The sequence below is a fragment of the Nicotiana tabacum genome, chromosome 8 (assembly GCF_000715075.1).
Source record: "Nicotiana tabacum cultivar K326 chromosome 8, ASM71507v2, whole genome shotgun sequence".
In the NCBI taxonomy this organism is placed as follows: domain Eukaryota; kingdom Viridiplantae; phylum Streptophyta; class Magnoliopsida; order Solanales; family Solanaceae; genus Nicotiana; species Nicotiana tabacum.
This window is the reverse complement of record NC_134087.1, coordinates 59,677,634-59,692,896: the sequence shown is the minus strand read 5'-3', so window position 1 is coordinate 59,692,896 and position 15,263 is coordinate 59,677,634. Positions and strand designations below refer to the sequence as shown.

Sequence of the window (15,263 nt, the reverse complement as noted above, 5' to 3'; positions counted from 1 at the left end):
TTATGACGATGTAGTCAGCAATTACTCTAATCCTCTCTCTAATGATGCCTTTCTCTTGGAGCAGGCGCCCAATTTGTTGAGATCTAGCTTCCAAAACTTGGGTGTCATTATGGCTTTGCTCCTGCAATTATTGCATGTCCTCTTCCAATCGGGTCATTAATGCATAACAATGTTCCCTCTCTACCTTAAAGTTCTTTGTCTGTTTAGCCATTTCATTCTCGAGGGTGGTTAGCTTCTTCTTTAGATTTGCGACCTCTCTATCGTATTTTCCTTTTAATTGGTGAACAAACTCTGCCCTCCCTTCTGCGTTCTTCGCCAACTTTGCCCGGGCTCTTGCTAGATTGCCTTCGGACTTTTCCAAATCAGTCCCATACTCACATACTTTCCGCCTAAGATGGCTTATAAGTCTTTCATCTGTTGGTCTCCTTCTCGGGTTTTCAGCAGCTATCTTCATTCTTTGAATCTGGGCTCGAAGGGCTTTGTTTTCTTGGGCCAGCTTTTTATTCTCCCCTTCATCAGCAGTAGCCTGTACACTACTATCAAATTTAAGATCTCTGATTTGCCCCTCCAATTTGCTTATCATGGCCCTGTAGCCTTTCTCCTTTGCTAACCAATCCCATTGTTCTTGCGCCCCATCAATGAACTGTTGGACGTGGGGCCTTTTAGCGGGCGGTTCAGGCTCTTGATGGGCTTGAACCCTTTTACCATATCAGGCCGTGTAACTATGCTCTAACTTACCCTTGGACAAATCCCGTACCCGAGTCTGTGGCTCCAGGAACCTACTCTGATGCCAAATCTGAAGAATCTTATTTTCCGGGAATGCAGATTTTGGACCTAGTTCAATGACTTGTCGACTCAAATCTTCATCATGAGGGACAATTTGGTATCTACCCAGTTGGCATAGAACCCGGTGCGGAGCATATGACTGAATACTCCGAAGACCCATTAATAAAAGAAACACACACTTCGGCTGACATATAAATGACTTCAATGACTGGGAGCCAACCGAATGTCCACTCAATTTTGCTTGTAGTCAAAGAACTCAAATGTGCGAACCATGCCTCCGTACCTTATGAAAACTCATGACCCTCCACCCGGTTTTCATGTTCTTCAATGCAGTTAAGACCAGTCATACCATAGTTCATGTACCTTGGACGATGGCAAAGGTGTTCTTCCATCCAAAGTTGTAAAAGCATGTTGCAACCCTCAAAAAATTTTCCCCCTGCTCGGCAAACAATTATAGCTCGATAAATCTCTACTAAGATCATCGGTACAATAATGCCATTAGCCTTTTTAATCATGAAGTCGGCCATTCCTACGAGCCCCAACTCTATATGTCCATCCTTCCTCGGGCAAATTAATGTGCCTAAAAATGCCACTACGAAGGCCAGTCCCCGACGTGCTTCCCCTTTGCCTTTATTTCCTGGATGACTTAGACCGGTATCTGGAGCCTCAAAACCGTGGAGATCCCCATAACGACGGTACAAGAAGTAGAATGTGCAAAATCCCTCAGCCAAATTTCCATCTTTGACTTCCCAACTGATACTCAGAAGGTCCAGAAACTTGTGAGGAGTCACCGCTCTTGGTGCCACTGGGTACCGGCTCCTGAGATTCCCACTAAGGCCAGCATAGCCCGTTATTTCCTCAAGTGTAGGGGTTAGCTCAAAATTAGAGAAATGGAACACGTTATGCGCGGAGTCCCAAAAAGGTATTAAAGCTTTAATTATATCCAACCTCGGTTTAATCTTCAAAAGACCAATGAGACCGCCAAAGCTTTATCGCAACACCTCTGCTGACCTCCCTTAGGTCATTTCTCCACATATGTAGTTCTAGCGGGATTTTCTCTAGAACTTTGAAAGGTTCATTTCAATAGTGCTCATCCTGCACATTTATTTAAAGTGATCGGTTAAAAGACCATGATTTATTTTGACTCAAAAGAAGATTATCAATTTTTCAAAATTGCAATTCAAAACAAAACACCTTTGCAAATACGTCTCTTCAGCGCCTCAGGAAAGAAGATTTTAGGGATGTGTTTGCTAATTGGCCAAAAATTTGAAAAAAGACCATAGGTGGCTATTCTTGCAAAAACAGCTTCCAGCACCCTTTTGGGATATTTTTGGCTATTTAGACAAAAAGGGCATCACCTAACTTTATTTATGACAAAAACAACAACATTTTAAATTTTTTTGGGTTATTTTTGCAAAAATAGGGTTGGACCCGGTGAGGGTTACCTACGTATCCCACATCTGGTGAGAATCAAACTTGTGTAGTTCTGGCAATTTTGATGCAACAAAAAAACATGAAATATTTTTGAAACAATTTTCCATTTTCTCTTTTTCTTCTCTCTTTTTTTTCAAAATTTCGCCAGAGTTTCAGTGTATTTTGGACACCAAATTTTAAAAAATGGGTAGTTATCTCTCTCATACCTCAGTTTGATTTTTTTCAACTTTTCTCCCTTATTCTAGAAGTCGGTCAACATGAAATTCGAAGCAAATAAATGTACAAGTAGCAAATAAAATGCATCAGGATGGTCTTTTTTAATCTGGGTACACCTGTCCTAGATGGACCCAACCTCTGTGTTGAGTCCCCAAAGTCAAATACACGTGATGCAAACAAGTGTTCCTTCTAGGGATCCGACATGAGGTTATGTTATTCTAGGTTTTAAAACCTGAGTGTATTGTTCTAGACCTGGCTTACCTGAGCGGACAACTCGAACCGCGGGGGGGGGGGGGGGGGGGGACAGCGTACTGGGAATACATAAGCTTCACCGAATACATAAGTGCACCCTTCCTAGATGATTTAGAAGACTCAGAGAGAAAAGAGTTTCGTATCAGTTTATATACAGTTCAAGCAATATTAAAGCGGTAAAAAGCGACATTTAGCACATTAGGCTCAAACACGTAAAAATTAGATAATAAATAAAAGCCAACTATAACAGTTATTCTAAGCTCGAATTCTGAACCATGAACTAGAAGTTCTGGGTTATTTTCCCCAGCAGAATCGCCAGAGCTGTCACACCTCCTTTTTACGACCCGAGGGGGTATATAAGGGAGTTTTTCCAATTAAAGTGACATTAATCGAAATGAGATTATTTATTTAATTTCATCAGAGTGACCACTTGGAATAGTTTATTTGGTGTCCCAAGTCACCGGTTTATTTTAAAATCTCAATCCGAGGAAATTCGACTTTATTTAAAAGTCTGCGAATCAGAAATTCTAGATAAAGAATTCTGTTAATCCGGGAGAAGGTATTAGGTATTCTCGGGTTCCGTGGTTCGAGCACGGTCGCTTAAACTATTAATAATTGACCTAATTATTTGATCTACTACATGTTTTAAACCTAGTGCATTTTTAACTTTATAACCGCTTTTAATTATTTTAAACGGCTTTTAGGATTTATAAAATTATTTCTTGAACAAGTTACGAGTGTCGTACACTTGCCGTTTTGGAACACACCGCAAACCACACTACATGAAATGCACCCGTGATTCATGATATGTTTATTTTATTTAATGTTCGAAGTTGTTATGATCAGGTCACATGAAATGCACACTCAAATTTGGGAATTAAGTATCATGACTATGCCATGAGAACCGTACCCATAGTCACGATAATTTATTATAAACGTGCCTAAAACAAACTACGTGTGTTCAAAATATTTTCTACACTAGGTTATAATATTAATGTGAGGGCCATAGGTGATAATTGTAGATGACACACCTCAATTTTTTTTTTAAAGAATTGTACTCAATTAAAGCAATCTAAGGATGTTCTTATTTAAAACTCATTTGAACTTAATATAAGGCTATATACTCATTGGGTATTTGGCCAAGGCCAAACCAACATTGAAATTGTATTGGGCTTGAAAATCAGCCCAAAAAATGAAGGAGATTTAAGGGCCTTGACTGGTCCGATTTTGCACAAGGCTGGACCACGTTGGGCTTATAATAGGCGGGCCCAGTCACTAATTATTTTCTAGATGGGCCTATCCACCTCTTCATCTGAACTATCCATACTTAGCATATTTGCCCAAAGAATTGCAACAAACAGTTTACATTTCTATATAGAAGAAACAGAATCCGTAAAGTTTTAAAAAAAACAATTCAAACTTTGAAGATTAATTTTTGCTATTGTGATTTGCAGGATATAAAAAGTATGTATTTGCACTATTGTTCACAACGAAACCTTTATAAATGAATTACAATATTGGGTTTGATGCCCAGGCCCAGACTTGTTCAAATAATTCCATATTGGCCTTGTTGCAAGTCTGGCCCAGATTATATTCAAACAGTTCTACTGAAATTATACTACGCCAATCATCTAGTTATGACCTTAAGCTAATAATCAGACATAAAAGAATTTAAAAATTAACGTTCCAACAGTCCATTTTGCTATTGATAGTCCATACATTACAACATGCTCCTAAGTACAACTATGTGTCTAAAAAGAAAAGCAAGAAAAAAAAAAGTTCAAGATAAGAAGTAACATTTTTTCCTAACTCTAAATTTTCAGCTGTTGCAAGACCCTTAGAGCCAACTTTAACTTGCAAGAAATTCATCTATAAAGTTGTTTCCTACAAGCCAAGCCTTCGATTCCAGCTTTGAAATTTCTTTGCCTTATTGCCACTCACATACAAAATAACAGAAGTAAAGTATACATTTCAGTATTTGCAGAAATCTATTTGCTGGTGTATTTGTAACTAAAATGACAAAATTAACAGAAGAGGAAGAAGGAAAACCAAACTTCATCAATCAGAGTTCACATTTTAGCATAAGGTCTTGCCTAAAAAATCTTAAAACTTGGACATCTTTTAAAGAAGGAATTACAAACATTAGTAAACCAAACAAAGAAGTCATGTTGGTGCATTTCCATGTTCAAACAATAAAACCTACTACATTTACACCAAAACAGTCAGGTATCACATGGAAGGGCATTCATTATACATATTTTGCAAACTCGATGATACTATATTATCTCAAAACAAGCAGTACATGAGAGGAAGTGGGATTAGTACCTTGCAGCTGCAAGAAACAAGCAGTAGAAATAAAAATGAAATGCTAATCAGAACTTTAAATAAGGAGCAGCCAACAAAACCAAGCAACAACAGTGAAAATCAACCCAGAAAAGCCAAGAATCAACACTCAAAATGTCTCCAAAATCAGAGTACCAGCCTAGAAGTCTAACCAGAAAAACTGAAGTTTTCAGATAACTTTTAAGGATTTTCTCTTTGTTTTCAGAACCTTTTTTGTGCAGAAAATGCTGATGATTGTCTCAGTCATTTTCAGAATGATAGTGTCTATATATAGGTTGCCTAGGGTGGGTATTTTTTAGGAATATTCCTTATCCTAATTCTGAAAATAGTATTGTCCTTCCTAACAGCCCTGGTACAACTGTCCTTCTTATCCTATTTTTCAGCATCTTTTTTACAACATCTAGGACAGTTGCATACTCTTCTAGAAACTTCTTCTATTTTTATACCCTTTTTACTTCTGAAATTTTACTGTTTACCTAGAAATTCTGACTTAATATCTTTTATTATTTACTTTGGTCCCTTATCTTAATTCTAGAAGTTTCCTAGGCAGTTACAGATGAAATTCTTCAGCTAGAATTCCTAAACTACCCTGAAATACCCCTGTAATTACCCCTTTGTGATCCAGGGCCTGGGCTACATAGTTGGCCAATTTTAGGCCTAACTAATTAGGCCTCCTTTGCCAAGAATCAACTGTTAATGAGTTCCTGAAATCAGGTAACTCAAAACAGCTTATATTAAACACCTAAGAGATTACTAAGTTGACTAATTTGATCTAATTAGGCAATTAAGCTTATTTAATTAACATTAATGGGCTGAACTGAACTTTGAATTACTTCAAAAGTAGCAGTAGTAATCCTAAATGAGTATAGTTAACTAATCATTTAAGATTAACTAATAATCCACTAACTAACAAAATCAGAATTCAAGTAATTCAATTTTAAAACACACACGATTACTAACAATTCAGGATAAATTAATTGGGTCAGGAATTAAACTCAAACAAACAGTTCCGATATTTAACATGCATGATTATTTATAATGAAAATCGACTAATTAATACATATTAGGAACTAACAACAGGAAAAATAAGATAGCATGAAACCCGAGGCTAACAAATCAGTGTCAATTAGCTAGAAATTAAATCTAACAACAAGAGAAACAAGAAAAAAGAAAAGATAAATATGCAAAAAATAAAAATAAAGTAGAAGACCTAATTATTGGTGATTTAAGATAAAGGCTATTTGCACGTGAAAAAATAGACAGAAGACAACAGAGATTAGGAATAAAAGAAAAGGAAGAAGAAATGACCTGAGGTTTGGGGTAGATAGTTATGAACTCGGCAAACTCTCAAAGGGGAAGATATGAACTTGTTCATCCATTAATCGACTATTATTTGTCAAGAACAATCGACTAATGGGTGTTTTAGGTTCATAGAACCCAACCTTAACCAAAAATCGAAAAAGGGAAACTAGGATTTCTGGAACCTCAGATTCAAGATTTGAAGAGATCTGGACTGATTCGAAAGGAACTGTGGGGATATTTGGGGAGAGGATGAGAAAGTGATTACATGGTGTGAATTTGGTAGTGTTTGAAGCACCGAAGCCGCCGTGAGGCGATTTCCGGCGGTTGTCAACGGCGGAGGCAGTGAGGGAATAAAGGGGCGGCTAGGGTTTTGGTTTAGAGGGGGGAACTGAATGAGAGGGTAATGGAGGGGAGGGTCAGACTTGGTTCGAACACTTTTATACTAATTGGATGGCTAGTTCCGAGCCATTGGATCACAATGATCCAACGGTTGTGATGAATGAAAGCAGAAACTAGGTCGTTTGGTTTAAACAAGGGTGGACCGGGTAGGCTAGGTTTTGGGCCTGGGTTTGTGGGCGGATTTGAGTATAAAAAATCAGCCCAAGTTCAAATTACACCCTTTTGTTCAATTCCTTTTTTTATTTCTTTTTCCATGTTTTTCTTTTTCTTTTTCTTTAATTAAAAATCCTAAATCAAATTCCTAAATTAATCTAAATTGTAAAATTAAACTAATTATCTAACTAAAATATTTATAAAAATTAGTTGATCCTAAATTAAAAGAGAAAAATTACTAATCTAAAATTAAAAGCTAAAAATGTTAAAATGATCCAATTTTTGTGATTTTAATTTTAATAAAGAGATTAATTAACTAATTAATCCTAAAAAAATAAAAAATAAAAATCTAATTGCAATGCATGGTGTTTTTGATATTTTTGGGGTATTTTCATGATTTTTAATAAAATTTAAGCGTGCACAAAAATGCAAACAATTAATAAAATCCTACAAAAAATCCAATAAAATGGCAAATAATTGGAAAAAATCTATTTCTTTGAATTTATAGGAGTATTTCGAATAGGGAAAAAATCACATGCTCACATGAGGGATTGATCACCAGGGTTCGCCTTCAGCCGCTCGTGCATCTCTGGCACTTATTGCGATAGCGCCGATATTTCTCCAGCATCGTTAAGAAAATCTTGGCCCGAGTGTCGGCCCCTACGAGCGCTCTCAATATCCACCATGTACGTCTAGAAAATGAAAATATAGTCTAAGGCTAGATCGTCCAGAAAAATAAAAGGAACATGTAAGAAAAGTAAAACGTACCCTCAAGCCCATAGCGGTCACTTCATGCATCAAGTCAATATCAGGAACGTTCCGAAGAGCCTCACTCTCGGCAGCAGAACATAAGAGGTCAAACTGCAGCACCAGGTCCTCCGTATCTCCCAGAAGGTTGATGTCCGATGAGATCTCAAGAATATGGGTCGGGCCTCCTGCATGAACCACCGAACGTGTAAGACCTTTTTCAAACATCCTGACATCATCAGTATCAAGATCACACTCAGATTCGTAGTCGTCGACCACGATACGCTTTCCCCTTTCTACGGCCGAGGAGGAAGCACGACCAGGCACTGAGGGCGAAGGCTTGTCAAAAACATTAACAGCAGCCTCAGAAATCTGACCCCCCGTTATGGCAGGTTGTTGATCAATCGTAGCGGCAGGGATCTCCGTCGATGGGGAAGACGCAATGGCTGGCTCTGTCTCTACAGGCATAATGGCATCAACCCCCGCCTCAGACACCATCAAGGGAAGGTCTTCCTCCAGATGTACCACGGTCCAAGGAACCGTTTCAGACTCCACTCACCGCCTCTTTAATGGCCCCTCTCCTTCTTCGGCATGGAAAGATTCCCCCGCTAGGTAGGTAACATGGGTCGGAATCTTAGTTCGAGGGGTAGCCTCCGTGCGTACAGACACAACCGTAGATTCAACTGAAGTGGCCCTCGACGAAGGTCGGGTAGTAGATATTGAAGCAGGGCAAGCGGACGATGTAGGTTGATAAAAAGCTAGTGGAGGAGCCCTCGCTCTCCGCACTTTCTATGGCATCGACGAACATCACATAAGAAACAAATTAAAAAAGGGGAGGGGGAAGAATAACGAACAAAAATGATATTACTCACCAGTGATGGGCTTGCATCCATATTTCTCGTAAAAGGACGACCACATGCGAACCCGCCGTATGAGGAAGGATGACGTTCACCCACTCGCGGATACCGTCAACAGGTCCAGGGGGTAGTTTCGCGGCTGTAAAAACAAAATAACGAATTTTAAGTACTGCTCAAAGGGAAGTGGTCGAGCATCATTCTGACCAAAAGTATAGAAACTTACGTGCAAAGTTCCATTTCTTAGGGAACCCTATAGGATCCGCCATAAGGTGCTCGGTTTGCACGTAGAAGTAATTCTCGTAGAAACGATGTTTGGCTCTGTCATCCATCTTCATGACCAGACTCTTCATCCCTCGGTGGCGCATATGAATCATTGTGCCACGAATGAGATGGGGAGCAAAGATATTGAGCATGTGCCTTAAAGTGATCTCCCGGCCTGCACGCTCCGCAAACTTGAGTAGCATGAGGAACAGTTTATATAGGTACAACGTAAGTTGAGCCGGGCATACCTCGTAAAAGCGGCAAAAATCTACCACTAAGAGAGGGAGAGGGAGCGTGTACCCAACAATAAAGGGGTAGGCGTAGAACGCGCAATACCTTGGGCGGTCAAAATGGACTATGTCGTCCCCACCGCCGGTAGCATTTTGACGTGGTGAGGGATTCCCCACCTAGCTTTCAATTCTGCGATCCCCTCCGCATTTATAACAGAAGGAGGAGGTTCCGATTCTTCCCCGGCGGGACTATGGAAATCGTTCCATGGTCTCCCAGGGCGGTGCAAGATCTTAGCCGCCGTCGGAACCTCCTCCTCTTCCACCACTTCTACTCCTCCAGTGACAAGAACATCGTTTTTCGGCACCGGAGTTGTGGCAGGTTGGTCAGCACGAGAAGAATCACCATCCATTTGTATCGCTTTGACTAAACAAAGAGATATAGGAAAGAGGAAGAGACTAGGCAAAGGTTCCTGGTTAACCGGAGAAAGTCAAAAATCCGAAGTATCAGGAGAAAAGAAGACTCACAATTTTCTTTCAAGTAAAGGCAGAGAAGTGTGTTCGAATGGTACCTTCCTTCTATTTATAAGAAACATAAATTCTCCAAGTGCGAAATCCAAGAGTCGCCAATCGAAGCTAATAGGGCACGAAACGGTTCAATCTCCTGGGAACGTGTGTCATGATGATGGTAACCACGAATGACGTTTCAAGTTAAACGATGCTTCGGTTCGAAACGACCGCAACGGTCCAAGGGCATCTCAAGAGCGACGTTGCATCACTTGAATCTAAAATCATACCCAAGGGGTAGATAGTCAGATTTCTCTTAGATGAGCAAAAATCATAATCCGTCTACTAGGCCCTGTGAGCACGTGATTTTTGCCTCACGAAAACTACTCCAAAATAAATCAAAAATAAAATAAATTTCTTTTAGTGTGCAATTTTACAATTTGTGTAGCGTTTATTAATTGTTTGTGTTTTGTCCGTAAATGTTAACGTTGTTATAATTAAACGAAAATAAAAATACATGTTGCATGCATATCTAGGATTTAATTATGCATTTAAAAGATAATTGAAATAAAATCACAAAAATATGCATTTATTCGATTTTAAATATGTCACTGTGTGATTAGTGTTTTGTTTATGTGTTAAATAGTTGTTAAAAAAGTAATTAATATTTTTGTAAGGTTAATTTTTGTTTTTATAATTTTAATTAGGATTTTTATAATTAGGATTAAAATAAGGAAATATAAAATAAGTTTTAAAGCTGAAAATCGGACCTGGACTGAAATCCAGGCCCAAACAAATTTACCCCCCCCTCAGCCCAATCCAAACAACCCAGGTTCAGTCCAACTCAGGAATAAATCCAAACGACGACGTTTGGTCACATTTCATCAAGGACCGTTGGATTAAATCAATCCAACGGCTGAGATCCCCTACCCTTACCCGGAACCCTCTACCCGACCCATTGCCCCGATTCAGCTCGACCCCAACGTTAAACCCAAACGACATCGTTTGGCTAAGTAAACTGATCCTGACCGTGTATCATGCTTGATCTAACGGTCAAGATCAATCCACCCTTCCCCTATATAAACCCCAAATCCCTACCCCGGCCCCCTAACTAAACACCCCCTCCTCTCTACTGTTCATCATCCCCTCCAAAATCACACCCCTAACCCTAGCCGCCCTCATTCCCCACCGCCTGAAACCCGGCGGCAACAACGCCGCCGATCACCAACTTAACACCCCAGACTCCTCACAACCTCCTCTTCACGGATCTGGCATCAGTTTCCTTTGAATCAGGCCCCAACTCTTCGAATCTTAAATCGAAGGTTGACCTGAAAACCTTATCTTCTCCAATGGCCTCCAAAATAACACCACAGCTTCCCCTAAATACCCTCATCACGGATCTGTTAGTAGCATGGCTCGAATCCTACTGGAACTGCTCGAATCTTCATTTGAAGATTCGAGTGAAACCTGACCCTATCCCAACCTACCTCAAACTCACACCAGTTACCCACCTGACCTCCCTCGTGCCTAGAATACCATTGGTTTGATTCGAATATACCTAGAAATGTTCGGATTTGAAATCAAAAAATCTGAAACCCTAAAAATTTCCAGTCATGGAATTTGTCTAATTCAAGTGAGGGATTGAGGTCTAAGAGACTTTAATCGAGGTATTCTCAGTTGAGAATACTTCGAATAAAGTCTGTTCAGCCTCAAAAGGTCCAAGTCCGAGTCGACCCTGTGTCCGTGTGAATTTAAAGATTCAAAGGTATTTTTCCTATTTCTTTTTATATTCTATGTATATATTGTTGCCTGTTTCAGTAGCTGGTGTAAGTTTTCATATTTGTTTAGTTGATTCCGTGATTCTGTCTCATACCCGTCTATTTGATCAGAATTATACTATTGTTTTTGTTGATTATGATTGTTTATAATATGTGTAATCGACTCGATTAAGTTCGTCGATTAGTTGTTTTGTAAATTCTTATTGCCTTTAATGTTGATTGTAATACTCTGTTGTCTGTTTTGGTTGTTATCATTTTGTTGAAGTCAGTTAATTAGTTCTTCCCAACTAGTTATTTCTTGTTTAATAAGTCAGAAAGATTGTCGATCATTCGTGTATGTTGATTTCTGAACCAGTTGGTTTCAGGGCATTGTCAGTATATTGACAATGCTCCTGTATTTGTTTAATCTTAGTTCAATGTTGAAATTCAGTTTAAATTGTTCTTTTGTTCAGTGTGATGTTGTTGTGATGATTAGGTTTAATTTCAATTTTTACAAAGTGTTGGTTAAATACAATTGTATTAGGAGGCTAATTATAGGATTGGTTATAGCTGCTTGAACAGATTTTAAAATCTGTTTTGTATCATATTCTGAATTTTAGTTTAAAGGCAGTAATAACAGTAATTACAGTAGGATTTCTGGGGTATTTCTGGGATAAAACAGTGAGGGTAATATGATAATAGTAGTGTGCTGAAAGTGGAATGTTAGTGGCTATTAATTAATGGGATAATGGGAAACAAAGGGTAATGGGAATGCTGGAAATCAGAAAAAGTTCACTTAATGGGATTTAAAGTTGTTAAAAGCAGATTTTGGATATGATTTTCTGGTTTTTAAAAAGAAGAAGGGGTCCAGACAGTAGGCTGCAAAAAGAGAGGCAGACCTGTATAAGATAGGGGGGATTGAGACTGATTTACGGAGAGATTTTGAATACATAGGAGGGCAGATTTTTTTAAGAGAGAGAGACTGAGATTTTAATACACACAGAAATACATATACATAGAGAGAAAAATCTGGATAGAAGTCAAGAAAGGAAAACAGAAACAGTAAAACAGAATTCTACATCGGAAACTAGTATTGAAGCTGATTCTGTGTTTTGAAATTGAAAGCTTTTTCAGTCTGCTTTGTCCTAAGTCTCAAAATCAGAAATATTTATTCTTTCATTGAATCTGTCCGGATTTATTTGATCCCATTGTTCAGTTAAAAATCTGAAATTTCTTAAAAATACTGTTATTGTGCATCTGGGTTCCTCGGGTCCTATTATTGCTCAAATCTGTGGAAATACTGGTATTCTGCTGATTTTGTTACTGCTGCTACTGCTGAAATTTACTCCTTCTACCTTCATTTCCAGGTACATATCTTTTAAACTCATGTCATGCAAAGCTTTCAACATGACAAATAAATGAAGGTCGAATTGTAATTCTGTCTTTTATTCATTTAAGTTCGTTAGTTTAAATTTCAGCTTTGTTTCATGTTGGTTAACTAGTAGTGAGTTCGACACGATGGCTATAAGTTAATTGTTTTATTTTGAAATTCGTATAAAAATTTTGTAATAATGTTATCCATTTCGAAATCTCATTAGTATAGTTATATTTGAATTGTCAAAATAGGGAATATGGCATAAAAATGGGCCATTGATTACATCCCGTAATATTTTTAGCTAAATGTAAAGTAGAATGGAAGTATCAAGAAATTACATTATTAGTATATCTTGTAAAAAATATGATTTTGTTTAGATTGATATAAGTTATATGTTCATATATGGCATGATGACGGGTATATATATAATCATATGAGGAAGGTGATTTGATATAGCTCGTTACGATGTTAGAATGTTATGAATGTTTCAGACGTACAATTATGTTGCATGTAAGGCAAATTTTATTGAATCGATTTGTATAATAATTCCCTTTCTTATCAAATTGATGCCTATCTACCATCGTAAACAAATTAACCAAACGATTACAACTTTGGATTAAAAACAAGTAATGTAGAAGGTGATTAGGTTTATAGATTATAATTTTTTTAAAAAAATATAAAAATAGCATTCGCCTCAAATAGAATAATGAAAATTCTTCGAAAATATCATTTCCTTTGTTACATCAATTCTTTACCAATTTTTATACGTAATTCGCACGTTGTTTATTTGGGTAGGCAAATATTGTATTCACTAAATGGTAGTATTAATCACACGTTGTTTATTTTTACTCCTTAAATTCGAATGGTTTGAAGAATATAATTCATACGCGAAAAATATAATTTGCAATCAACGTCCAATAAATTGTAAATTCTATTCAAGGAATTTAGAGACTAGAGGAATATTTATTTCTCATGATGTTCACATAAAAATACGTGGATATAATAAACAATTTGTAAACAAATTAATACTACCATCAAGAATATTTTTGTAATTAGGGATACGTTCACGTAACCTGATTATATTTCTAAAAGCAATTCGGATTATGCGTTCGCGCAACTTCGAGCGAATATTTAATAAAAGGGATTCTTCGGAGACTATCAATATTAACTTCATAAAAACCCGAGATGTGCGGTTCACTACTTAATCATACAAAAAGTGTGAATGTTATTGATTGTATTTAAAACACAATTTCGAAAATAATTATTTTATAATAAATATATTATCAATATCATTGTGTACACGTACGCGTGACACGATTCCTCACGTTTAAAAATATATAATATATAAAACGAATATACGTACGCGTGATTCGATTCGAAGAAGGGTCTTTAATTATAAACAATCTAAACAGAAGCGGTAACAAAATCATGCAATAAAAATGTAAAATCGAGATAATTAAGCCAAGAATAAAAACAGTTAAGCGACCGTGCTAGAATCACGGAATTCGGAAATGCCTAACACCTTCTTCCGGATTAACAGAATTCCTTACTCAGGATTTCTGGTTCGCAGAATAACAAACAGAGTCATATTCTCCTCGATTCAGGGATTAAAACCGGTGACTTGGGACGCCTTAAAATTCCCAGTGGCGACTCTGAAACAAATAAACAAATCCCGTTTCGACTGTCCTTTAATTGGAGAAAACTCCCTACGCGCCTCCCGCGGGCGCGGAAAAAGGAGGTGTGACAGGCCCGACAAGAGATGACCCGGTAGACGGATGGACTAACTGTATTGGTCAAAATCTGACCGTTGTGATCGACCCAACTGGGACCCCGTCCAAACGGCGGGATAAGGAAAGACGCCATGATTTGCTCCAAACCACGTACTCACAGTGCCCGCTAAGTCGAATAACAATACTCAGGGAACGACGAAAACGGTCGTGGTATGAAGGCGCCTTGACCCAAAAATATAGCAAGGACTCTATGACTATATATAGGGAGGGAACCTTCCTAGAAAAGGGGGCTTTTTCTCTCTTTCCTCTCCTCTGTAATCTTTATAGCAAAAGGAAGACAAAACAATCTTCCATTGATTATGTAAAACATTCATCTCCATCAATTGGTGAGAGATGAAATGAAAAAACCTCAATAAGATTGATCGCCCTTATCTCATCTTATGCATCATTTTCTAATTTGCTTATAGATCTGGAGTTTATTATGCTTGACTAAGATTTACCTCCTCATTTTCATTAATTGATTTAATCAAAAAGGTTTCAATATCTTTTGGTCAAACAAAGACAACGTTTCAAATTTTAATAATGTGCCAATTTCATCCTTGCCGGCATACAAATACTCATGCACGCAGTGACATACGTAGAATTTTACAAAAGTGGTGTCATAATTTGAAGAAATGAACAAATGAATAAATCACTATAATGACAAGCGTTGTCACTTTCTACACGTATCCCCAATATTTTTATTTTTTCTTATTCAACCAAGCGACAATATAGGTTTTAACTTCATATTACAGTCAAATACGTCCTGTTATATGTGATGCACCTTTAACTAAAAACCGTCTAAAGCAACACGACACAAAATAAATGAGTATTTTGGGGATTAATTTCGCTGGTGGTCATCCAACTATGTGTCTATT

At 37.7% G+C, this 15,263-nt stretch overlaps 1 long non-coding RNA gene across 1 annotated transcript in view; it reads left to right on the top strand.

Annotated features, from left to right (window-relative positions):
• The window catches only part of LOC142162711 (uncharacterized), a 30,066-nt gene extending 17,278 nt beyond the window's left edge, over window positions 1-12,788 (top strand). The window contains exon 3 of the long non-coding RNA XR_012693992.1: window positions 12,609-12,788. This is a non-coding gene — a long non-coding RNA (uncharacterized LOC142162711). The remainder of the gene's footprint in view (window positions 1-12,608) is intronic.
• Window positions 12,789-15,263: the final 2,475 nt, after the last annotated feature.